Source organism: Schistocerca serialis, chromosome 7 (genome assembly GCF_023864345.2).
Source record: "Schistocerca serialis cubense isolate TAMUIC-IGC-003099 chromosome 7, iqSchSeri2.2, whole genome shotgun sequence".
Lineage (NCBI taxonomy): Eukaryota > Metazoa > Arthropoda > Insecta > Orthoptera > Acrididae > Schistocerca > Schistocerca serialis.
This window is the reverse complement of record NC_064644.1, coordinates 355,945,140-355,970,658: the sequence shown is the minus strand read 5'-3', so window position 1 is coordinate 355,970,658 and position 25,519 is coordinate 355,945,140. Positions and strand designations below refer to the sequence as shown.

Genomic DNA, 25,519 nt, shown 5'->3' with positions numbered 1-25,519 from the left:
AATCAAGTTTTCTTTAAATACACGCTGTAACGGTCGTGAACGTTTTTTGCCTTTGAGATAGGACGTGGTGAGCTAATGTTAGTCAAGAATGCTTTTAAGGCGACATGTCCGAAAGAACAGATACCATCTTAGTAAATATATAGTTAAGGCTCACCGGCCACTTGACCATCTTCTTCTTCTGTGCGAATGTACACACAGTGCCCGAACTCTTACGGGAATCGGCAACGCGCCGCGAGTAATGAGTGTAATGGGCGGGGGCACTACGAATGTAGTGCGGGACAGTATGTTGAGAATGTGGGTTTCGTGGGAGGCGTGCCACAGATAAATCCCTGCAGTCGCGCTATCCTCTGTGTCCTCGGTGGCTCAGACGGATAGAGCTTCTGCCATGTAAGCAGGAGATCCCGGGTCCGAGTCCCGGTCGGGGCACACTTTTTCATCTGTCCCCGTTGACGTATGTCAACGCCTATAAGCAGCTAAGGGGGTTCATTTCATTGTAATTTAATTTATTCCTTCTGCGACACTGCTGAAACACCTGACAGGTATATAACCACTGCACATGGATTGCTGGCAATGGTGGTCACGATAATCTAAGGTTGCAATAAGACTGGGCTCTGGACCGCCATGTGGCACCATCGAGAGAGACAATCATCGTGTTCGGCGTGGAGCTTTGGCACATAGTACTGCGTCTGCTGCAGCAATTTGAGCTGCAGCAGTTGGAACCACAGTGACGCAACGAACTGTTAAAAATCGATTATTTCAAGGGCCGATCCAGACGCCCTGTACCATGTATTCCATTGACCCCATTGCCATTTGCACCTTCAGTCGCATCAAGCAAGAGGTCATTGTAGGGCAGGCTGGAGGTCTTTTGCACTTTCTGATTAAAGCTGGTTCTGCATTGATGCCAGTGAGGGCCTTCTGTTGGTTACAAGGAGATTAGTTGAGGACATGTGACGAACCTGTCTGCTTCCTACACTTGATTGACACTTGGAGCTACAGTCTGTGGTGCGAATTCGAGTGACCGCAGAAGAACTCTTGTGGTTATTCCACCCACCCTGAATGCAAATTTGTTCGTCTTTCTGGTGACTCGACCTGTTGTGCTGCAATTCAGTAACAGAATTCCATGGGGTGTTTTCCAACAGGATAACGCTGTCGTAATCCAACATGCTCTACAGAGTGTCGAAGCGTTTCCTTGGCCTACTTGATCGGCAGATCTGTCTCGAGCATGTACGGTACATCATCAGAGCAACGAAGTGTACTAGAATGGAACTCGATACCACAAATTGACATCTGGCACCTTTGCAACGTAATACATTTACGTTTGCATGTTTCTATTCAACATTCTTGTGGTTAACCGGTTATTAATGTACAAGCATTTCTCATTTGCAATGGCTAATGTTGAACTTACATTTACCAGTGATCTCGCAGTGTTACTCACTGAAATAGGGAGAAGTGCTCCCGAGATTTCATTACTCAACATTAATTTTTTTTGGTGTTGACGTTTTTTCCGTCAGGTATTTGGAAAAACAAACATATAGGAAAATATGCAAAGGCACGAACGTACAAAACAATAGTGAGGCCAGTTTTGACATACACAGCTGAGACAAGACCTGAGCGATCAAAAACTACAATAGTTTTGAAAACATGGAAATGAAACTTCTGCGAAAGCTTACAGGGAACACAATGAGAGGTAGAGAGAGAAGTTTAAGCATTAGAAAAGGATGAGTGGACTCCTTTAACGAACGATTACATAAGAGAAAGCGCGAGTGGAACGAACACATAGTCAGTGTGAATGAATGGAACATTCCTAAAAGAAATACTGGCCGTTCAAGGGAAAGATGGAGTGACAACCTCACAGTAGACTGAATAATACTGAAGGAAACATGTTCTAGCCAAAGAAGAATGGAAGAAGAAGATGAAGGCGAAGAAGAGTTTGATACCTACGAAATTAAAAAAGAAACAGAATTAACTCAGTTTATTACATTACAGAGAATTATAGGTATTTTGACAAATGTTGAGCAATGGTAAACTAATACCTTGCCAAGCCTGTACTTAGGATTTGGAATTTGATTTAAACAAATGCGAATCAGCAGAAAACAGTTGTATTTCCGGAGGTCGTACTTTCATTGTCGAAAAGTTGGTGTTTAAAGACAGAAATCGCTACAGAAGGGTATGCATTTGCATCTATGGGCGGAGTTGAAACAATTTTGGTCCTTAAACTGGAAGCAAGTTTTCAGAATGAAGCTTGAAATTACTGAATCTCAGTAAAAATGACTCTACTGTTCGTGTCGCTTTTGATCTCGCAATTTTAATTTACATGTGAAGAGTGAAGTAACTGCAAAATTGGTTTCGTATCAAACCTCACATCTACGTCGAAGTTCGAATCAGCCGAAAAATTGTCTAAGTCCTAGGTCGCAGGCAGTAACGCCCCCGGATATCAAATCCCTTACGGTGTTCACATTGGCGGGTGAGCGGCGGCGGCACGTCGAGAGCACCACGAAAGAAGAAAATCAGAAGATGTGATGTACATGTACAGCCAACAAATGGTTACAATTTCGGAAAAAACGGACGATTTATTCAAGAGAAAGAGCTCCACAAACTGAGCAAGTCATTAACGCTTTGGTCCATCTGTAGCTCTCATGCAAGCAGTTATTCGGCTTCACATTGATTGATGAATTGTTGGATATCCAATTGAAGCATTAGATAGTCAAAATCTCGAGCTTGTTTGAGGGCCTTGCCCTTGATGCTGCAAGCTTTCTAAAATGGGGAGAAATGGGGAGACGTCCAGTGACCCTGCCGGTCCGGGCAAGCACGAAGATACTAATTGCACACCACACTCCTGTTTTCACTCACTGCAGAAGATCTTGATGTAACTGTTGAGAATTTTCGGATATCCACCGTCGGTTGTTCGGTGAGTTTATGTACCCTGATAAATGCAGCTGTGCATCATGAGCTAAGTGCTCTCTTCAGCAACGTCCTCACCATTTATAGACCACCACAGCTATTAGCAGTACTGATAGGGTCGACCAATAGTAACGTAATAAGACAGTCGATGCACTACCGTTACTCTGTGGGCCTTCACTTTAAGTCTGTGCATAGCTCTGTCAAAGTTGTTACTGCCAGCAGTCTGAAGTGCTAAATGACGAAACCATTTTCTTCGAGTCCTTTTCAGACTGCTTCGAACTCTTCTATTTATTCTCAGTTAAAGGCGATATTCCCTCCGCCAAACTGTCGAAGCGCAATGTGGTAACTGCAGTCTACCTAAGGATGTGTTAGACCCCACGGAACGCTGAGACAGCGGTTGTTCGTGGATACCCTGCATCTTATGTTCCGGTTGCGAAATGTAGTGCAAGTAAACGATTCTTTTCTGTGGGGATATAATACCTCTCAGTGTAGCTCGTAGGATACCATATCGGTATCCTCACCGAGTCCGATATTAGAAGCTCGTTTCCAGTGGCTGTGAAATCGTACAATTAAGCGACAACAGTCTGGGTGAGCGAGACATTGAAGTGAGGCACTCGGTGGCGAGTGGCCAGGTGACACGGTCAGGCTGCAGCCCAGAAGCGCAGAAAACATGTAATTTTGAAGTACAAAGGGTTTGACAATGTTGACTGGAATACTCTCTTTCAAATTCTAAAGGTGGCTGGGGTAAAATACAGGGAGCGAAAGGCTATTTGCAATTTGTAGAGAAACCAGATGGCAGTTATAAGAGTCGAGGGACATGAAAGGGAAGCAGTGGTTTGGAAGGGAGGGACACAGGGTTGTAGCCTCTCCCCGATGTTATTCAATCTGTATATTGCGCAAGCAGTAAAGGAAACAAAAGAAAAATTCGGAGTAGGTATTAAAATCCATGGAGAAGAAATCAAAATTTCGAGGTTTGCCGATGACATTGTAATTCTGTCAGAGACAGCAAAGGACATGGAAGATCAGTTGCACGGAATGGACAGTGTCTCGAAAGGAGGATATAAGATGAACATCAACAAAAGCAAAACGAGGATAATGGAATATAGTCAATCGAATTAAGTCGGGTGATGCTGAGGGAAGTAGATTAGGAAATGAGACGCTTAATGTAGTAAAGGAGTTTTGCTATTTGGGGAGCAAAATAACTGATGATGGTCGAAGTAGAGAGGATATATAAAATGTAGACTGGCAATGGGAAGGAAGCGTTCCTGAAAAAGAGAAATTTGTTAACACCAAGTATAGATTTAAGAGTAAGGAAGTCGTTTCTGAAAGTATTTGTATGGAGTACAGACATGTATGGAAGTGAAACATGGGCGATAAATAGTTTGGACAAGAAGAGAATAGAAGCTTTCGAAATGTGGTGCTACAGAAGAATGCTGAAGATTAGATCGGTAGATCATATAACTAATGAGGAGGTATTGAACAGGATTGGGGAGAAGAGGAGTTTATGGCACAACTTGATTAGAAGAAGGGATCGGTTTGTACGACATGTTCTGAGACATCAAGGTGCCCCCATTTAGTATTGGAGGGCAGCGTGAAGGGTAAAAATCATAGAGGGAGACCAAGAGATGAATACACTAAACAGATTCAGAAGGATGTAGGTTGCAGTAGGTACTGGGAGATGAAGAAGCTTGCAGAGGATAGAGTAGCATGGAGCTCTGCACCAAACCAGTCTCAGAACAGAAGACCACAACAACAACAAAGCGTTTGAAAGTACTGAGATGTTTTTGAGTCATATTCGTGATTGAATATTTATGTCAAGTAATTTTGTGAAGCAAAACTGCGTGGACTCATGGTTTTGAATAGTTTAAACATCATGGAATGTTCCGGCATACACTAGTAGACATGGCAAACTAATTTCTTGTACGTTGGTTTACAAAAGTTGAATATCAGAAATAGCCTTGAACAATTTCAGATGAAGCAACTAAATAACTGAAATATTCGTAGCGTGAAATAACTTAATGCAATGGACATATGGCTAAGCACGAACAGTGATATTGAACGTAGAAAGAATGATCATGGGCCACAAACTTGCTTTAAGTGTAGAAAGGTGCTATGGTTAGTTTCATGGATTTTATTAATTTAGAACAATCATTAAAATTAGGTCCCTACCTATATGCACTGTCCAGTCACGTTAATGTGACCACCTGTCAAAGTTGTGCCATCTGTCAAAAGCCCGAAAAACCCCTTTGCAGGTACCGACAGGGATGTGGAGTCTGGGCGACTCCAGTGTCGTGCCCAGCAGCGCTAGATTGATCTCTCTGTTGAGCATCCATGGCGCGAACAGGCCGAGCGAGGTTGTCCCACTGAATCTAAGTTGGATTTTAAGTCCAGGGAGTTTGGTGGCAATGTGTTCTTCGAACGAAATACGTTCGCTTTGAGCTATGTGACACGTGGCATTGTCCTATAGTAGATGATATCACTCTGAGGAAAACCAAACTGCATGTAGTGGTGAACATGGTCCCCAGAGGTAGATGTGTGCTCATGTTGATCCACTGTGCCTTCCAGACTGATGAGATCACCCAGGGAATGGCTGAAAACATTCCTCAGACCATAACGCTCCCTCCTCCGGACTAAACCGCTCGGACGATTGTTGTAGGGCGTTTTCTTTGTCCGATGGATCGTAAAACGTGATTCACCTGTAAAGGTCACATGTCTGACCTCCAGGTTGCGCTACTGACGTGCAAATTCCACCCTTTGTCATTGACGAACGGCAGTCAGCACGAGCGCATGAACCAGGCGCCTGCTACAGATGTCCGTACACAGCAGTGTTCACTGTTGCTCGACCCTTGGTTCATCTGGGCGATCGGTTATTCAACAACTGCACATCTAGAATGAGATTTTCACTCTGCAGCGGTGTGTCCGCTGATATCCTTTCTTCCAGGAGTGCTAGTTCTGAAAGATTCGCAGAAGAGCTTCTGTGAAGTTTGGAAGGTAGGAGACTAGGTACTGGCAGAATTGAAGCTGTGAGGAAGGGTCGTAAGTTGTGCTTGGGTACCTCAGATGGTAGAGTATTTGCCCGCGAAAGGCAAAGGTCCCGAGTTCGAGTCTCAGTCCGGCACACAGTTTTAATCTGCCAGGAAGTTTCATATCAGCGCACACTCCGTTGCAGAGCGAAAATTTCATTCTGGAAACATCCCCTAGGCTGTGGCTAAGCCATGTCTCTGCAATATCCTTTCTTTCAGGAGTGCTAGTTCTGCAAGGTTCGTAGGAGGGTTTCTGTAAAGTTTGGAAAGTAGGAGGTACTGGCCGAATTAAAGCTGTGGGGACGGGGCGTGAGTCGTGCTTAGGTAGCTCAGATCGTAGAGCACTTGCCTGCGAAAGGTAAAGCTCCCGAGATCGAGTCTCGGTCCGGAACACAGTTTTAATCTGCCAGGGAGTTTCAATTGCAGATCTATTAGCCCGTACACAACTCAGCAACCATCGTTTACCTTTATCATCTGTGACCCGTGGTACACCACGATTTCCTCGGCACCAGTTTCTGGTAGCGCCATTTTGCCATGAAGTATAGTTTAACAATGGCGGAATGCCTACAGCATAGAGACTTAGCCGTTTCGGAACTGCTTCCACCCCTGGCCCCGAAGGCAATGATCATGTCCCTTTGGGCTTCAGATATATCGCTTCCGCCGCGCAATACGATTACTACGCTGTTGTGAGCGTTCAACCAACATGTTCTATGTACCCTCCACTGCTGGTGGTGCCACCCGCCGGCTGTGAGGGGTTAGCGCACATTGAAGTCGAATATAGGCGATGGTCACATTAATGTGGCTGGCAGTGTATATAGGATTCAGTGCACATGTCAATTTAGATACACAGTTCAGTTAACAGCTGTCAGCATATCTGATATCTTTCTTCATCCATTTGCCAGAAATTTAAGTAAAGGCTTTACTTACTCACAGACGTATATTGGGCGGGGGGGGGGGGGGGAGGGGTAGTTTACAAACTATATTTTTCTTGTTATTGATACAGCCTCCATATCTAATAACAAGGAAGGTCACAGTTCACTTGTTAATGATATCTACCTAATGTCCTTTGAATGGCGCGTATCTCGAACTTTTTACCTTATCAAGAAATTTAACGCTACTGATAACTTGTATGCTTACCTTGATCAGTTCTGCTTCGTTGAAGCCACCAATTATGAACATGATATTGGCGCATATATCCTGCGTGAAAGCTTCGTCATTGCACGTGAGCTCCCCTACGAGTTGCATGAACTCACTGTTCGGGTTGAACTCATTCATTCCTATCATCTGAAGAAGCACCTGCAAAAAACGGGTTACTCGTTTAGTCATAACTGTGGTGTCACCGCCAGACACCACACTTGCTAGGTGGTAGCCTTTAAATCGGCCGCGGTCCGGTAGTATACGTCGGACCCGCGTGTCGCCACTATCAGTGATTGCAGACCGAGCGCCGCCACACGGCAGGTCTAGAGAGACTTCCTAGCACTCTCCAGTTGTACAGCCGACTTTGCTAGCGATGGTTCACTGACAAATTACGCTCTCATTTGCCGAGACGATAGTTAGCATAGCCTTCAGCTACGTCATTTGCTACGACCTAGCAAGGCGCCATTATCATTTGCTATTTATCTTGTGATGCATGTACTGTCAGACCGATGTTCACCAATTATGGATTAAAGTAAGTATTCCAACAGATACGTACTATTTTTGCTAGTCTCATATCCCTGACCTGTTCCAGACCTCACGCCAGCCTGCGTGAGCTTGAACGCGTGCCTTTCGGCTCCCTCCTAGTGGATTGGCTGTCTTGCCAGTCCACAACAATAATCTCATGGATTTAACACTTCGCTTCTGCGATTACTCTTGACAGCAGTAACTTCGACAACAGAGAACCGAGACCTACAGAGTGGGAACGATCGATCTCATTATGATGCACAAATCTTTTACACACGTTCTTGCCAGGTATCAATGCCTTTAAAGAAGTACTGTCCGAAGATAAAGGTGTACTTATCTTCGTGTTATTACACGTGATGTTTATTAAGAGTCATGTGACATTATTCCAGGATTTCAGGCTGACATCCCTCATTAAAGAGGTAATAGTTATTGTGCATAAGTATTTCAGCACTGACTTATAGGTAAGCAATATAAATATGAACTCTTAGGTTTTTTAACTGAAAAACAAAAGTCTATTGTTAGTTTTACGGAAAAACCATCTGCATACCTACCTGTAAGATACTTATGTGACTGCATAGTCCATGGCGGAAGATACCGACTCCCTGTACTGTTCCGTTCTCGTATGGATAACTCCGATTTCTGTCGGAAAAGATATTCATCACGGACTGCTTCATTACCGTGCTTCGACGGCGCGGCGCATGTTTGAAACAGCCGTACGCCTATTTGACGGTATATCTGGACCCGACCATAGACCTGATATAACGTGATTCAGTGACAAGGTGACATGTTTCCATTAATCCACGCTGCAGTCTCGATTATCCTTACGATCGTAATTCACGATGCCGTTGGGTCAACAAGTGAACACGTATGGATCTTCTACTGCTGCGTCTCGCGTTCAACAGTATGTACTGAGCGGTGTACACTAGACAACTTGTGCCTGTACCAGTATATTTGCCACAGATCGCCCGCTATGCACAGTTATAGAGCGGAAAATCTACCGACCTCGATGTCCTGTGATGGGGCGTGGATGTCCAACTCCTTGTCGTGCAGTCGTGGATTAATCGTCATTCAACCATTTTACATACACTGAGGTGACAAAAGTCAAGGAATATCTCTCAGCATCACGTCAATATTGGACCATGCTGCGTCTATAGCCGTCCTTAACCGCGAAAGTGTTGCCGGTGCAGGATTTTGTGCATAAACTGGCCTCTCGACTATGTCCCATAGATGTTCGATGGGATTCACGTCGGGCGATCCGGGTGGCCAAATCATTCGCTTGAGTTGTCCAGGATGTTCTTCAAAAATCGCAAACATTTGTGATACGGCGTATTGTCATCAATAACAATTTCATCGTCGTTTTGGATGGCTGCAAATGGTCTCCAAGTAGCCGAATATTACCATTTCCAGTCAATGATCGCTTCAGTTGGACCAGAGGACCAGTTCATTCCATGTAAACACAGCCCACACAATTACTGACCAACCACAAGCTTGCACGTTGCCTTGTTGACATTTGGCTCCATAGATTGATGGTGTCTGCGCCACACTTGAACCCCAACATCTGCTTTTACCAACTGAAGTCGGGACTCATCTGACCAGACCATGGTTTTCCAATCGTCTAGTGCGAAATCGATGTCGTCACAAGCCCAAGAAAGGCGCTGCAGGCGATGTCGTGCTATTAGGAAAGGTATCACATCTGTCTGTTGTCATAGCCCAATAACGTCAAACTGTCCTAAGGGATACGTTTTCCACATTGTTTTCTGCGATTATTTCACGCACTGTTGCTCGTCTGTTAGCACTGACAGCTCAACGCAAATGCCGCTGCTCTCGATAGTTAAGTGAAGGCAGTCGGTCACTGTGTTTTCCATGGTGAAAGATTGTCTGAAATTTGGTATCCTAGGCACACTTTTGACATTGTGGATCTGGGCACATTAAATTCCTCAACATTTCTGAAATGGAATGACCCTTGCGTGTAGCTCCAACTACCATTCCGGGTTCAAAGTCTGTTAATTCCTGTCGTAATACCATAAGCAAGTTGGAAGACTTTCCAATTGAATCACGTGAGTACAAATGACAGCTCCGCCAATGCACTCCCCTTCTATATCTTGTGTAAGCGATATTACCGCCATCTGTACATGTAAGCATCGCTATCCCATTAACTTCGTCAGCTTAGTGTAGATATTCACGACAGTAGCACACTTACAAGCTTAGCTGTTTCCGAGATGTTCTTTACCAGGAAATGGACCGTAACAATTTCCCTTTTGTCAAAATAGCTTGTTTCCGTATATTTCCTCATTTTCTGGAATAACATCGCTGGAATAATTTCCGATTCGTCTTTGCTTCCCTTACATACTTTCCTTACCCCATCATGCATCCGCAGGACCACCAGATGGTATTCATACTCGTGATGGGCAATTGTCACGATGTCTTGGCTAGCGAGCTGAGAAATTCGTACTAGCGATAAATGTGAATTTATTAGGTGATTATAATTAAAGTGCAGTTACTCACGGAGGTCCAGTGAAGGCTGTAATTATCGTATGGCGGCGATGGCTTGGTTGATATGCCAATGCGTTAATGTGGAACCGATTTACGCTGGAAACAAAACAGTTACAATTTTGGCCACCAGGTGCAAATCTGGGGATGTACAGCCTCAGTTCGACGCCTTCGGTGCTCATATTGAACAACTTTAGGAAACGGTTAAGAGTACAAGCGAATTATACCTTCCTTAGCTCTCTGACTTTCTCTGCCAGCGTTCCATTCCTTATCCATTGCACATGAAAACATTTGCATAAGTCTTTCTTGTAGTCAGAGCGCCTGATCTGCAGCTGCTGGCCAAAATTGAACCTAAATGTTTTCCAGCATAAATCGGTTCTGTGTCAACGCGTTAGAATATCTACCACGTTTAGCTGTCATACAGTAATTACAGCCCACACTGGACCTCTGTAAGTAGCACTCCGTCTTCAGGCCACGAGTGGCCTGCTGGGACCATCCGACTGCCGTGTCATCCGCAGAGGAGGATGCGGATAGGAGGGGTGTGGGGTCAGCACACCGCTCTCCCGGTCGTTATGATGGTATGCTTGACCGAAGCCGCTACTAGTCGGTCGAGTAGCTCCTCAATTGGCATCACGAGGCTGAGTGCACTCCGAAAACGCAACAGCGCATGGCGGCCTGGATGGTGACCTATCCAAGTGCCGACCACGGAAAGCGGTGTATCCACTGCGGCAAGGCCGTTGCCTACCTCTGTAAGTAGCTGAACCATAATTATAGCCATCCGTTAGTCGTAAATTCTTCCTCAAGAGCGAAAACTCGAATTTATCCAATAAATGCTGTTCCACAGGAAATTTTATCCGGTGAACTATTTTACCATAGATAGCTTGAAACAACCTTATTTTCTACGAATAAATATCTAAAATACTCGTATAAGCAATTTTCGATTTCTGGTATTGCGCATCATCTGGGAAGCCCAGTTGGAAAAGATGACGTGCGTAACAACGTTTTTGCGGAATAAAAAGTAACTAACGCAAAGTCGCATCTGTGCACTCGATGCTCTGGTGCCACACCAGTTATGAGCGGTCAACGATCCGTAAAGGCACTCGCCGCGTAAACCTATGACTCCGTTGTGATACTACCATCTTAGATGAAAGATGCGGGTACGTTTGTCTGCTAGTTAAACTGCGGTTGCGTCATGTATAGGTAGGGGTCGGGCCTGAACTGCGAGTGCCTCATTTACGACACTGACAATATCAACAAGTCATTGCGCGGTAACCATTACCCAATGCTTTCTGCTGTGTGATCCTCATTGTTTTCTTATTTTTGTAATTCTACTTTGTTAGCGCTCGCGGCGTAATGAAAACTTATAGTGTCCGAACTGTCCGCCATAGCGATCGGGAAAGAAAACCTGTCAACGTATTTCGATCTCACAGAGAGTCTTCCCCAACGTCCGAATAGAGTTTTTTTCGGTTTTATTTCTACACCACTTACACTGTCGATTATAGAGGGTGACAATAATTGAACTATATGAAAATAAAACGTAAATTAGTTACAAACTACTGCGTGCACACACTTTATTCAACACGTCACTACAGGTGTTGGGATTTCAGTAACGAAATGTTTGGTATGCCTGCCATCATTGGCAATGATGTGGCGCAAACGAATAGCGAAATTCTGCATGACTCGCATGTGTCGGAACATCGATTCTGTGATGACCTCCTGAATAGCTGTTTTCAGGTCAGCAATGGTTTTGGGGTTATTGCTGTACACGTTGTCTCTAGTACATCAGCACAAAAAGGAGTCACATGTGTTCAGATCCTGAGAATATGGCAGCCAATCAAGTCCCATGCCAGTGGTCTCTGGGCACCTCAGAGCCAAAATGTGGTCCCAAAAATGCTCCCCCGTCACAAACACTGTTTCGATGGGGCCGAGCTCCGCCTTGCATGAACCACATCTTGTCGAAATCAGGATCACTTTGGATGATGCGGACGAAATCATCTTCCAAAACCTTCATGAGCCGTTCAGTAGTCACGGTGTCTTCAAGGAAAATCGCACCGATTATTCCGTGACTAGAGGCTGCACACGGTCACCCGTTGAGGGTGAAGTGACTTCTCGATCGCGAAATGCGCATTCTCAGTCCCACAAATCCGCCAATATTGACGAACCTATACTAATGAAAGTGGGCTTCGTCGCTAAATCATGCCCCGCGGCTAACCGTGAAGTTTGAACGTCCAACAGAAAACCGTTCAGAAATTATTACGATTTTATTTCATATAGTTCAATTATTTTCACCCTGTTTCTGCAGCGTTGTCACATATGGATCGCACGTTTATGAATGCCCACAGAAGAGCGAAATCAATATTCTGCAGATTTTGTGATTATCGAATTGAGCCGGAAAAGAAAAACGACGTCGAGAAACAACTTAAATCAGGGAAGGACTCGGTTCACCAGCAAGAAAATACTGCTTGTCAACAGAAATAGTCATGCATTGAAAGCTTAAATAGAGCCAAAAGAAGGAAAACGAGCGAAGATCACTTTACAAAAAACAAATTTCGCAAAGGCAAAGGTAATCATACCGGTCAAATGTTCTTCAGTCACTCACTTTTTCTAACAGTCAATTTCAAAGCACTAAGGTTTCGTTTGAGGCATGTGGCGTGACTATCTTTCTAATTTGTACGTCTTAATCATTTACAAACTAAAATAATTTAGATGCGAATTTCGCCAAAAATAGACACGAATTTGGCCAAAAATATATGCTATATTTTCAGATCCCTAGTTAGGGCTCATCAGAGAATCTGTTTCGTAGGATTAAAGGACATGTAACTTTCAGACCATTTCATATGCTACTTTCAGTGATGCTTCCTTGAGCTAGTTAACATTAAAGTAAGAAGACTTCAGTTAATACTACAACATACAGGACAAACCTTTTGTTGGTACCAAGCAATAAATGTAGAACGACCACCAAAGGTGAAATGTGATACCTACCTCCACTTGATCTATGAACTGCGACACGATTTGCGAGAGTGGATTGAACATGTGGTCCATGAAGGCGACGGGAGCCAGGCTGAACATGACGCGGATCTTGTCGTTGTACTCGGGTCGCATTGTCGTCATCACGTAGAAGGAAGTGGTGCCCTGGGAGTGGCCAGCGTAGTACAGGTCGCTCTGGCCCGTCTTGGCCAGGATGTAGTCGATCTTGGCCGGGAGGTCGTAGTAGCTGATCTCGTGCCAACTGCACAAGGAAAACAGTGCTCCACATGGTTTGTTTGATGAGGAATATCAGTTAACTTTGTTACTTTAGTTTACTTTATGGGTGTCTCAAGGATCATATTCCGGGCAACTCGGCATGAAGTAGAATGTGTCACTAATTCCACAAGTAAGATACACTTTCTCTGTGAAAATGCTTAAGTGCTGGCAGGACCGACTGCGGACCTTTGTTGCAGAACCGAGTAGAGCGTCTGAATCAGAGGGTCAGACGGTTCTGCGAACTTGTAGGTTGCAGATTCCTCGACTTAAGCTATAGTGTGGTTGGGTTTCGGGTTTCGCTGAATAGGTCAGGTGCCCACTAACGCATAGGCGGTTACACGGACAGAATGAGCAGAGCGGTGTGGACTGGACGGTTTTTTAAATTAGAAGGTCTCAGGAAAACACAAAATAGCTTCAGTCTCAAAGAGAGCAGGCCGAACCCAGGAAGAAAGTAGATACAGGAACCATCGGTATAACAGCTGTAAAGTGTCATAGATGTGTTGGGAAAATACCAGAGCTCCAAGCGTTAATAGAAAGCATTGATGCTTAAATCGTTACAGGCACTGAAAGCTAGCTAAAGCCGGAGATAAGTTCAGCCGAAATTATTGCGATGAGCCTAACGTTGATCCGAAAGGATAGGCTTGCACAGTTGGCGGTGATGCTTTTGTTGCTGTTAGTAGTTTAGCTTGTTGCGAAACTGAAGTAGATAGATCCTGTGAGTTAGTATGGGCAGAGGTCACTCTTGGCAACCGGAACAAAATAATAATTAGATCCTTTCACTGACCTGCCAGTTCAGATGAATTAATTACTGAAAGGTTCGAAGAAAATTTTAGTTTAATTTCGAACAAGTACCGGACTCATAGCATTATAGTTGGTGGTGACTCTAATTTACCCTCTATATGTTGGCGATAATACATGTTTAAATCCGGAAGTACGCATGAAACATTATTCGGAATTGTTCTGGAGGCAGTCTCTGAAAATTAATTTGACCAGTTAATTCATGAGTCCACGCGAATAGTAAATGGTTGCGAAAACACGCTTGACCTCTTGTCAACAAACAATCCTGAGATAATAACGAGCATCAAAACGGATACAGGAATTAGTGAACACAGTGAAGTTGAATACTGTAATCCCAAATCTTTGAAAAATGAACGAGAAATATACCTATTCAGAGGAACAGAAAAAAATTCACTTTACGCCTTCCTGAGAGACAATCTCCACCCCTTCCAAATTAACAATGTAAGTGTAAACTAGATGTGGCTTAAATTCAAAGAAATCGTCCAAATAAATTAACAAACAACGGAACTGATCTCCCTTGGTACCAAAACGGGTCAAAACACTGTTTCAGGAGGAATGAAAAAAGCATGCCATATTTAAGCGAACGCTAAATCTCAAGATAAGTGATCTATTGCAGAAGCCCGTAATTTTACGCGGACATCAATGCGAGATGCTTACAATAGTTTTCACAACGAAACTTTATCTCGAAACCTGGCAGAAAATCCAATGAAGTACTGGTCGTATGTAAAGTACGCTAGCAGCAAGACACAGACAATGCCTCGTCTGCGAGATAGCAATGGAAATATTATCGACGACAGTGCTGCCAAAGCAGAGTTACTAAACACGGCCTTTTCAATTCCTTCACCCAAGAAGGCGCAGGAAAATATTCCAGAAGTCGAATCAAGAACAGGTGCCAACATGAGACATTTAGAAGTAGATATCCTCTGAGTAGTGAAGCAACTTAAATCACTTAATAAAAGGAACTCCTCCGCTCAGGACTGTACATCAGTCAAGTTCCTTTCAGAGTATGCTGATACAATAGCTCCATACTTAACAATCATATACAACCGTTCGCTCGACGAAAGATCCGCACCCCAGACAAAAGTGGCATGGTTCACGCCAATATTCAAGAAAGGTAGTAAGAGTAATCCACTAAATTGTAGGCCCGTATCATTAACGTCGATACGCAGCAGGATTTTGCAATATACACTCCTGGAAATGGAAAAAAGAACACATTGACACCGGTGTGTCAGACCCACCATACTTGCTCCGGACACTGCGAGAGGGCTGTACAAGCAATGATCACACGCACGGCACAGCGGACACACCAGGAACCGCGGTGTTGGCCGTCGAATGGCGCTAGCTGCGCAGCATTTGAGCACCGCCGCCGTCAGTGTCAGCCAGTTTGCCGTGGCATACGGAGCTCCATCGCAGTCTTTAACACTGGTAGCATGCCGCGACAGCGTGGACGTGAACCGTATGTGCAGTTGACGGACTTTGAACGAGGGCGTATAGTGGGCATGCGGGAGGCCGGGTGGACGTACCGCCGAATTGCTCAACACGTGGGGCGTGAGGTCTCCACAGTACATCGATGTTGTCGCCAGTGGTTGGCGGAAGGTGCACGTGCCCGTCGACCTGGGACCGGACCGCAGCGACGCACGGATGCACGCCAAGACCGTAGGATCCTACGCAGTGCCGTAGGGGACCGCACCGCCACTTCCCAGCAAATTAGGGACACTGTTGCTCCTGGGGTATCGGCGAGGACCATTCGCAACCGTCTCCATGAAGCTGGGCTACGACCCCGCACACCGTTAGGCCGTCTTCCGCTCATGCCCCAACATCGTGCAGCCCGCCTCCAGTGGTGTCGCGACAGGCGTGAATGGAGGGACGAATGGAGACGTGTCGTCTTCAGCGATGAGAGTCGCTTCTGCCTTGGTGCCAATGATGGTCGTATGCGTGTTTGGCGCCGTGCAGGTGAGCGCCACAATCAGGACTGCATACGACCGAGGCACACAGGGCCAACACCCGGCATCATGGTGTGGGGAGCGATCTCCTACACTGGCCGTACACCACTGGTGATCGTCGAGGGGACACTGAATAGTGCACGGTACATCCAAACCGTCATCGAACCCATCGCTCTACCATTCCTAGACCGGCAAGGGAACTTGCTGTTCCAACAGGACAATGCACGTCCGCATGTATCCCGTGCCACCCAACGTGCTCTAGAAGGTGTAAGTCAACTACCCTGGCCAGCAAGATCTCCGGATCTGTCCCCATTGAGGATGTTTGGGACTGGATGAAGCGTCGTCTCACGCGGTCTGCACGTCCAGCACGAACGCTGGTCTAACTGAGGCGCCAGGTGGAAATGGCATGGCAAGCCGTTCCACAGGACTACATCCAGCATCTCTACGATCGTCTCCATGGGAGAATAGCAGCCTGCATTGCTGCGAAAGGTGGATATACACTGTACTAGTGCCGACATTGTGCATGCTCAGTTGCCTGTGTCTATGTGCCTGTGGTTCTGTCAGTGTGATCATGTGATGTATCTGACCCCAGGAATGTGTCAATAAAGTTTCCCCTTCCTGGGACAATGAATTCACGGTGTTCTTATTTCAATTTCCAGGAGTGTATATTGTGTTCAAACATTATAAATTATCTAGAAGAAAACGGTCTATTGACATACAGTCAACATGGATTTAGAAAACATCGTTCTTGTGAAACACAACAAGCTCTTTACTCGCACGAAGTGTTGAGCGCTATTGACAAAGGATTTCAAATTGATTCCGTATTTCTTGATTTTCATAAGGCTTTTGACACTGTACCATACTAGCAGCTTGTAGTGAAATTCTTGCTTATGTACTATCGTCTCAGTTATGTGACTGGTTTTGTGATTTGCTGTCAGAGAGGTCACAGTTCGTAGAAATGACGGAAAGTCATCGAGTAATACAGAAGTGATTTCTGACGTCCTCCAAGGTAGTGTTATAGGCTCTTTGCTGTTCCTCTTCTATATAAACCATTTAGGAGTCAATCTGTGCAGTCGCCTTAGGTTGTTTTCTGATGACGCTGTCGTTTATCGACTAGTAAAGTCATCAGAAGATCAAAGAAAAACGATTAAGAAAAGCTATCTGTGTGGTGCAAAAATTGGCAATTGATCTAAATAACGAAACGTGTGAGGTCGTCCACATGAATGCTAAAAGAAGCCTGTTAAACTTCGGTTACATAATAAATCAGTCAAATCTAAAGGCCGTAAATTCAACTAAATACCTAGGAATTACAATTACGAACAACTTAAATTTGAAGGAGCACAGAGAAAATGTTGTTGGGAAGGCTAACCAAAGACTGCGGTTTATTGGCACAACACTTAGAAAGTGTAACAGATCTACTAATAAGAATGCCTACAGTAGCCTGTCCGTCCTCTTTCGGAATACTGCTACGCGGTGTGGGATCCCTACCAGATGGGGAACTGAAGAAGTACATCGAGAAAGTTCAAATAAGGGCAGCCTTTTTTGTATTATCGCGAAATAGGGGAGAGAGTGTAACTGAAATGTTGCAGGATTTGGGGTGGACAACATTAAAACAAAGAGGTTATTTTGCGGCGGAATCGTCCCACTAAATTTTAATCACCAACTTTCTGCCCGAATGCGAGAACATTTTGTTGACGCCGACCTACATCGGGAGAAGCGACCACCATAATAAAATAAGGGAAATCAGAGCTCGCACCGAAAGATATAGGTGTTCGTTTCTTCCATGTGCTGTGCGAGATTGGGATAATAGAGAAATTTTATGGGGGTGGTTCGATGAAACCTCTGCCAGGCACTTAAATGTGATATGCAGAGTATCGATGTAGATGTAGATGTAGATGTAGATTTGCGTAACGGGTTTTCGTTTTAAACTTGATCTACGACCAAATATTGTAAACGTAACCAACTACATACACACTATCTACTCAAATTTAGCAGTGGAGTGGAGGGACTTGTCAAGTACCAACAATTTCAATTTGATTTAAAAACATTAAGCATCTGACAACACCTATAACTCTGAGAAAAAATTAAATAACAGTTGTGGCAGAACGGACTAATCTACAGATATTAACCAAGTGAGTGAGTTCATTATGATACTTAAACTTTGCTGTCTAATTAGAATATAAATTCTCTATGCATCATATGATTTTCTGAATATATCACTATATTTGAGAAATCTCGTACGTAAGCAACGTTGTACTCTATCAAAGTTTTAATAACTACTTAGTTAACACAGAATTGGGTACGACAAAGTAAAGGAAGAAGCAAAGAAATTTTAATAGCTAGGAACAAGCTTACACAGAATGGTCAGACAGAGGAAAATGTCAAAAGCTGATTGCCGTAGGTGAAGGAAGACTTCTTCAACAAAAGACTTCTATTACTGAATAATAATAACCACAGCGTGTAAGATATCACGTAGTTTCTTCCGATGCTGTTGAATCTAGACATCGAAGAAACTATGACAGAAATGAAGCAAAGAGCCGAGAATGCTACTAAAATTTAGGGTGAAAGGGTATCGGTGGTAGGATTTGCTGATGACATATCTGTCCTCAGTGAACGTAAGGAAGAATTACAGAATATTCTGAATGGAATGAACAGTTTAATGAGTGTAAAATACGGACAGAGAGTAATCCAAAGGAAGATTAAAGTAATGAGGAGCAGCAGAAATGAGGTTACTGATAAATTTGCAGTGAAAATTGGTAACCACGAAGTAGATGAAATGAATGGATTGTGCTGCCTAGGAAGTAAAATAAAGTATGACAGACGGAGCAAGGAGGACATTGAAAGCAGAATAGTACAGATGAAGACGGTAAGAAATTTCTGAAAATGTCCTTTTAGAGCACATGGGTTGTGGGAAAACCGGAAGAGAAAAGAATCTAGACGTTTGCGACGTGGCGCAGTAGAAGGATGCTGAAAATCAGGTGGACTGATAAGGTATGGAATGACAAGATCCACCACATAATTGACGAGGAGATAAACGAGTGTAAGAGGACAAGGTCTTAGTATGATAGGACATGTGTTAAGACATCAAGGAATAATTTCCATGGCACTTGAGCGAGCTGTAGAGCATAAAAAATCTAGAGGAAGACAGAGATTGGAACATACCCAACAAATAACTAAGTACGTTGGAAGTGCAAGTGTCATTCTGAGATGAAAAGGTTGGCACACAAAACCAGTCAGAAGTAGGGAAAAGAACAGATGCATACAACGTTCAGGGTAACTCAAAACTTAAGGATCTAGAACTACTACTACTTAAATCTACAGATTTGGCTTCAAATCTGTGAAAAATTCGGTTTACAAAATAAGTCGGATGACTAAATAAATTAACAGCAATACACCACGAAAACCAAAGTTCATATGGCCAGTCTCAAATGAAAAGTATTAAGCGATTTAATACCTGAGCTAACAAGGGAACCTCCCCATCGCACCCCCCTCAGATTTAGTTATAAGTTGACACAGGGATAGGCCTTGAAAAACTGAACACAGATCAATCGAGAAAACAGGAAGAAGTTGTGTGGAACCATGAAAAAAATAAGCAAAATATACAAACTGAGTAGTCCATGTGCAAGGTAGGCAACATCAAGGAGAGTGTCGGTTTACGAGCCCCGTGGTCCCGTGGTTAGCGTGAGCAGCTGCGGAACGAGAGGTCCTTGGTTCAAATCTTCTCTCGAATGAGAAGATTAATTTTTTATTTTCAGATAATTATCAAAGTTCAGTCACTCACACATAATCAACTTCGCTCTCCAAAATTCCAGGACATGTTCAGATTTGCTTGGACATATACAGGATTTGACGGTCTACGCACGGAAACAATTGAAAACGTAAAAAACATATGTTTTGGCAGAGCACAGGGAAAACTGTGCGACTGTGAAGCTGTTGCATTCATTTGTTGCAGTTTATGTGAGAAACTCTTATGTTTTCAACAATTTTTTGGGAGTGATTATCACATCCACAAGAAAACCTAAATCGGGCAAGGTAGAAGAATCTTTTTACCCATTCGCCAAGTGTGCAAGTTAGGTGGGTCGACAACATATTCCTGTCATGTGACGCACATGCCGTCACCAGTGTAGTAAAGAATATATCAGACGTGTTTTCGTGTGGAGGAATCGGTTGACTTATGACCTTGAGATCAAATGTTTTCGGTTCCTATTGGAGAGGCACGTCCTTTCGTCTACTAATCGCACGGTTTTGCGGTGCGGTCACAAAACACAGACACTAAACTTATTACAGTGGATAGAGACGTCAATGAATGAACGGACAGATCGTAACTTTGCGAAAATAAAGAAAGTAAAATTTTCACTCGCGGGAGGACTCGAACCAAGGACCTCTCGTTCGGCAGTTGCTCACTCTAACCACGGGACCACGGCGCTCATCAGCTGCCATTGTCCTTGATGTTGCTTATCTTGCACATGAACTACTCAGTTTGTATAATTTGCTTATTTTTTCGTAGTTCCACACAACTTCTTCCTGTTTTCTCGATTGATCTGTGTTCAGTTTTTCAAGGCCTATCCATTGTGTCAATTTATAACAAAGTTTGAGGGGGGTGCAATGGGGAGGTTCCCTTGTAAGTAGGGAAAGACGGGCAACATACAATCTATACAGGGCGAGTATAAATGATACATTCGTTTTAAAAACTTTGTATATTCCGAAGTAGTGCATGTACAAATATAAGTAACGCATGAATAGAACAGAAAAGCCACCAAGTTTGCATTTTGCAGTATATAAATCTTCGATGAGTGCCTTTCTGATCACACGACACACGCCCAAGTGGTAGCCTAGTTCGTTCCATACCTTAACTTAGCAAACATCCTTTCTCTGGTATCCCGGTCCGTGAACCTGAAAGCCCGACGGAAGGCATGGACCTCGATGACGGCCGCTAGGGGGCACTGGCGTATTCTACGAGCCTTGTTGTAGCCACTGCAGCGCTGTCTATGGAGACAAGCTCCTCTTACCGACCATAAGGACCTGGCGGCCGCTCTGTAAAGCCAGCAGCGCAGACGCTCAGTGTGTCGTGATTTCGCCGTGCTACTGTATTGATCTCGCTACACATCGTTGATTGGTTCTGAATTCTCTACGTTGTAGGTTTGATCTTGGTTTATTCTCTGGGCTTGTTCTTCTGCCCTGTCGTCGCCGTTTCTTGTCTTCCCCTCCCGATGCCTTTTTGTTTGCTTTCAGCGGCTCGCTGTCGACGCTCTCGGCCGACCGGACAGACTGCTTTGCGATTTATTCCTCGTCTTTTCCGACTCGTGTCACTATAAGTGCCGGCCGGAATGGCCGAGCGGTTCTAGGCGCTACAGTCTGGAACCGCGCGACGCTACGGTCGCAGGTTCGAATCCTGCCTCGGGCATGGATGTGTGTGATGTCCTTAGGTTTAAGTAGTTCTAAGTTCTAGGGGACTGATGACCACAGCAGTTGAGTCCCATAGTGCTCAAAGCCATTTGAACCATTTGAACCACAATAAGTGGGGACGAGGTAAAAGGTTAGGAACGTCACATGGAAGCTCATGCGGTAGCAATTGCATTAGCAATTCCATCACCAATTTCAACAACGGACTGAACTGCTCCGTCTCCTGACAAATGATCAGGGAAGTGAGTGTACTATTCGAATGTTCCACGTGTTTTATGTTATACTTTGTGAAATGTTTCACACACATGAGAACCATCTCATTTTCGTTTCTATGGAATGGGGTACTTACATACGATCCCTAATGTAACTCCAGAGGAAAAAGTCACAAGGTTTTAGGTCAGGCAATCTGGGATGCCAAGGGATCAGAGCCACATGATCATTATCACTAAGCTCAATACAGCGATGCACAAGTTCGCCGTTTAGGTAGAGACGAACACCGATGCTCCAACTTCTTCGGATTAGCTGTCAGCTGCGGAAACAACCGCAACTGCAATAAACCAAGGCTTCACAGTCTTGTCGCAGAAGAAAAACGACCCATACAGTTTGATTGTGACACTGCACAGAAAACATTAACGTACTGCAAATCTCGTTAATGCGCCACAGCTTCAGGAGGACTTTCATTGTCCCACGCTCTCATATAGTGGCGATTAACCTTTCTAGATAAAGGGAAGGTTGCTTCGTTGCTGAAAATCAGCTCGGATGCGAAATGTTCATCTTCAAGTGCTTCGCCGGTGTTTCGCCGGCCGGTGTGCCCGAGCGGTTCCAGGCGCTACAGTCTAGAACCGCGCGACCTCTACGGTCGCAGGTTCGAATCCTGCCTCGGGCATGGGTGTGTGTGATGTCCTTATGTTAGTTAGGTTTAAGTAGTTCTACGTTCTAGGGGACTGATGACCTCAGCAGTTAAGTCCCATAGTGCTCAGAGCCATTTGAGCCAACCAAGTGCTTCCTGCATTGAGATGCAAAATTGAAGATGGCGGCCATAATCTTCCGCTTTTGATTGTTAAACGAGCTGCAGACGATACGTTCTGGAATGTATCCGCCATCGCAAAATTTTCTACACAGTTTACTGCGGTATTCCAAGTTCCTGGCTTGTGTGGACCTTGTAGTCTTTTGGACTCCGTACGAAACTTTCCCTCACTCTCTCCATGGTTGCGTCTAGAACACTTGGTCGACCGGTACTTTTCTGTTTATAGAGACAATCAGCGTCCCTAAACTGTGGATACCAATGCTTAATGCTCTGTTTACATGCGGATTCTTCTCCTTGGTTCCTCCTTAATTTAAGCTGCACTACTGTAACAGATAAACATTTCGCATATTCCAGTATACAAAATCTCTTTTCTTGCTTCGTCGCCATTTTGTCATGACGCGGCACTCTTAACGGCAGCTGGTGGACACAATAACAAGTTCAGACATCAATCACATTTGTACACCTATTACAATGGAAAATATAGAATTTGAAATCAAATAAATATTGATGGTAGCCTTATACAAGCACATTGAGGGGTGGGAGCTCGGATAACAAAGGGCGTAAAGCAGTTATTTAATCTTCCTCCTCTTTTGTTTATATCGAAAAATAAACAATGGAAGTAAAGAAAGGTTTAAAAAATTGTGTTAAAGTTCAGTTAAATGATATCAGTCGTATCATGAGGACGGTATTGATATCCTCGATGAAACTGAGGAAGAATTGCATGACAACGTGAATGGAGTAGACAATCTGCTGAGCGCAGAATATGGACTCAAGGTGAACCATTTAAAGACGAAAATATCTAGGAGCAGCAAGAATAAGTTTAGCAAAAAATGAGCATGGAAGCTGGAGATCACTTAGTAGACGAGGAGGAGGAATTCTGCTACCTTTGTGGAAAAATAACACATGACAGGCGAAGTAAGAATAATATAAGAAGACTAGTACTCTAGTTGCATCATTTAACAACTAGAAAAGGCGGCATACAGCATCAGTATAAAAACTGACTGACCGGCGGTTTATAATGCTGTCGGATGACGCTACTGCAATGGAAACACCCTTACGTAATTTACTTGACATCAGTCGAGAGTCGAGTGTGTGTCGCATCTCTTTCTGTTTCCTGCCCCTTTCCTCTACCTTTTGGTAATATTTAAATATTATTTATCAAAACTAATGTTTTGACTAATGTTTGCATACTAAAGTAACATTAATATGCACACATCAAAAAAAGTTCAGACATCACCCCGGTTCCCATAAATCCTGAAGATAGACGTTGATTGTGGATGTTGTATCATAGACACAGTCCCTTTGACTCTTCAGAGATGTCACTAAACCCGCGTAAAGATGTAAACAGCCATGCATGTGCAGCGCATATTAGACGGAGGGGGTCCGGCAGCCGATCAGTTCCAGTCATTCCACCAGGAAGGAGGTACGCGGCTCGAGCTGTGTGCAGTTCAACCATGCCTAGACGGTCAATACTGCGGTTCGATCGCGTCCGCATTGTTACTTTGTGCCAGGAAAGGCTCTCAACAAGGGCAGTGTCCAAGCGTCTCTGAGTGTTATTCGAACATGGAGGGGATACAGAGAGACAGGAACTGTTGACATGCCTCGCTCAGGCCGCCCAAGGGCTGCTACGGTGTGTACATTACACCTCAAATTTCTTCAGTTTCTCACTAGTTCATTTTTTCGAGATGAGGATGAAAAGTAAAGCCTCGGAATTTTTACGTGAAAACTCTTCAAACTTTTTACGTAAAACAAACATTTACACTCTACATCTTATGCCTTCATTTTTACATATTTATTTCTCAACATAGTCATCCTGGCGACGAACACATTTCTCCCAACGAGAGACCAGATGGTTGACACCGTCAGTGTAGAATGTTTGACTTCGTTGACGGAGCCACAATCTCACTTCTCCTTGCATCGCATCTTCACCATAAAAGTATAGTCTTCGAAGGTGTTCTTTAAGTTTCAGAAACAGCTGAAAATCGGATGGGTCAGTCGGGACTGTATGGATGTTGATTCGTGACCGTATATCCAAGGCGCTGGATTGTTGCAGATGTCGCAGCGCTCGTGTGAAGTATGACATTGTCATGGTGAAGGAGAGTGTGCTCCATGTGTGGACAAACTCTCAGAATTCGAAACAGCATTCTGTTTCTCACGTACCGACATAGTTACGTTACACACTACGATGTTCCATGCTAGGGCTGCAAATGTGTAGGCATGAAGAAAAAGATGTAGAATATTAAAAGCTTTTTTATTTAAAAAGCCTTAAAAATTTACGTAAAAATTCAGTGGCTTTCATTTCAGCACCCTCTCGTTAAAAGCGTACCTGGTACTGCTCACACTATTATTATACACTCAAATGGCAATGTATATTCTAACTATGATTGCATGTCATGATTTTATATGATGTCGTTATCGACAACAAGAGTGTCGATTTGTGTCGTATTTAATAGAATGAAAAACCAGCCAGTATCTACATGGCGGGCCAAAAAAATCTTGGAAAACATTAATAACGAAGAAATAATAAAGTATATCTTCATCTATACAGGTAAATGCATTTTTGTATAGAGAGGAATAGTAGAACACCCTACAGTGAATCTTACAGAGTTCAACAAATCTGCTTGAACGAAATGACACTTAAAATAAAACTGTGTGGACGCAATGTAGTCATGATCTGCGAAAACTGAAGGGGTCATATACTTGCTAAACTATAAAACACAAATAGATTACTACATTTTCTCAACGTCCCAAACAAGGTAAAATCTTGAAATCATCAAGGACAATGACAACTGTTTGAGTAACTGGTGCACTTAGCAGTTCACAACGCGAATCATACTTTTCTCTACCATTGTAATACAAATTTCTTTTCTGTCGCATCATAGTGATTAAATCCTAGACAGCAAAAAATGTCGTACTTTTTTTGTCTGTGCTCAATGCAGTCGAATACTGGGACGCCAACTAACACGTGGAACACATTAACATTGTTTATTTAGATGGTTATTGTTTGAATGATTTCTGCAACCAAAGTG

General features: G+C 43.8%; 1 pseudogene; it reads right to left on the bottom strand.

Annotated features, from left to right (window-relative positions):
• The window catches only part of LOC126413080 (lipase 3-like), a 78,152-nt pseudogene that overhangs the window by 19,328 nt on the left and 33,305 nt on the right, over window positions 1-25,519 (bottom strand).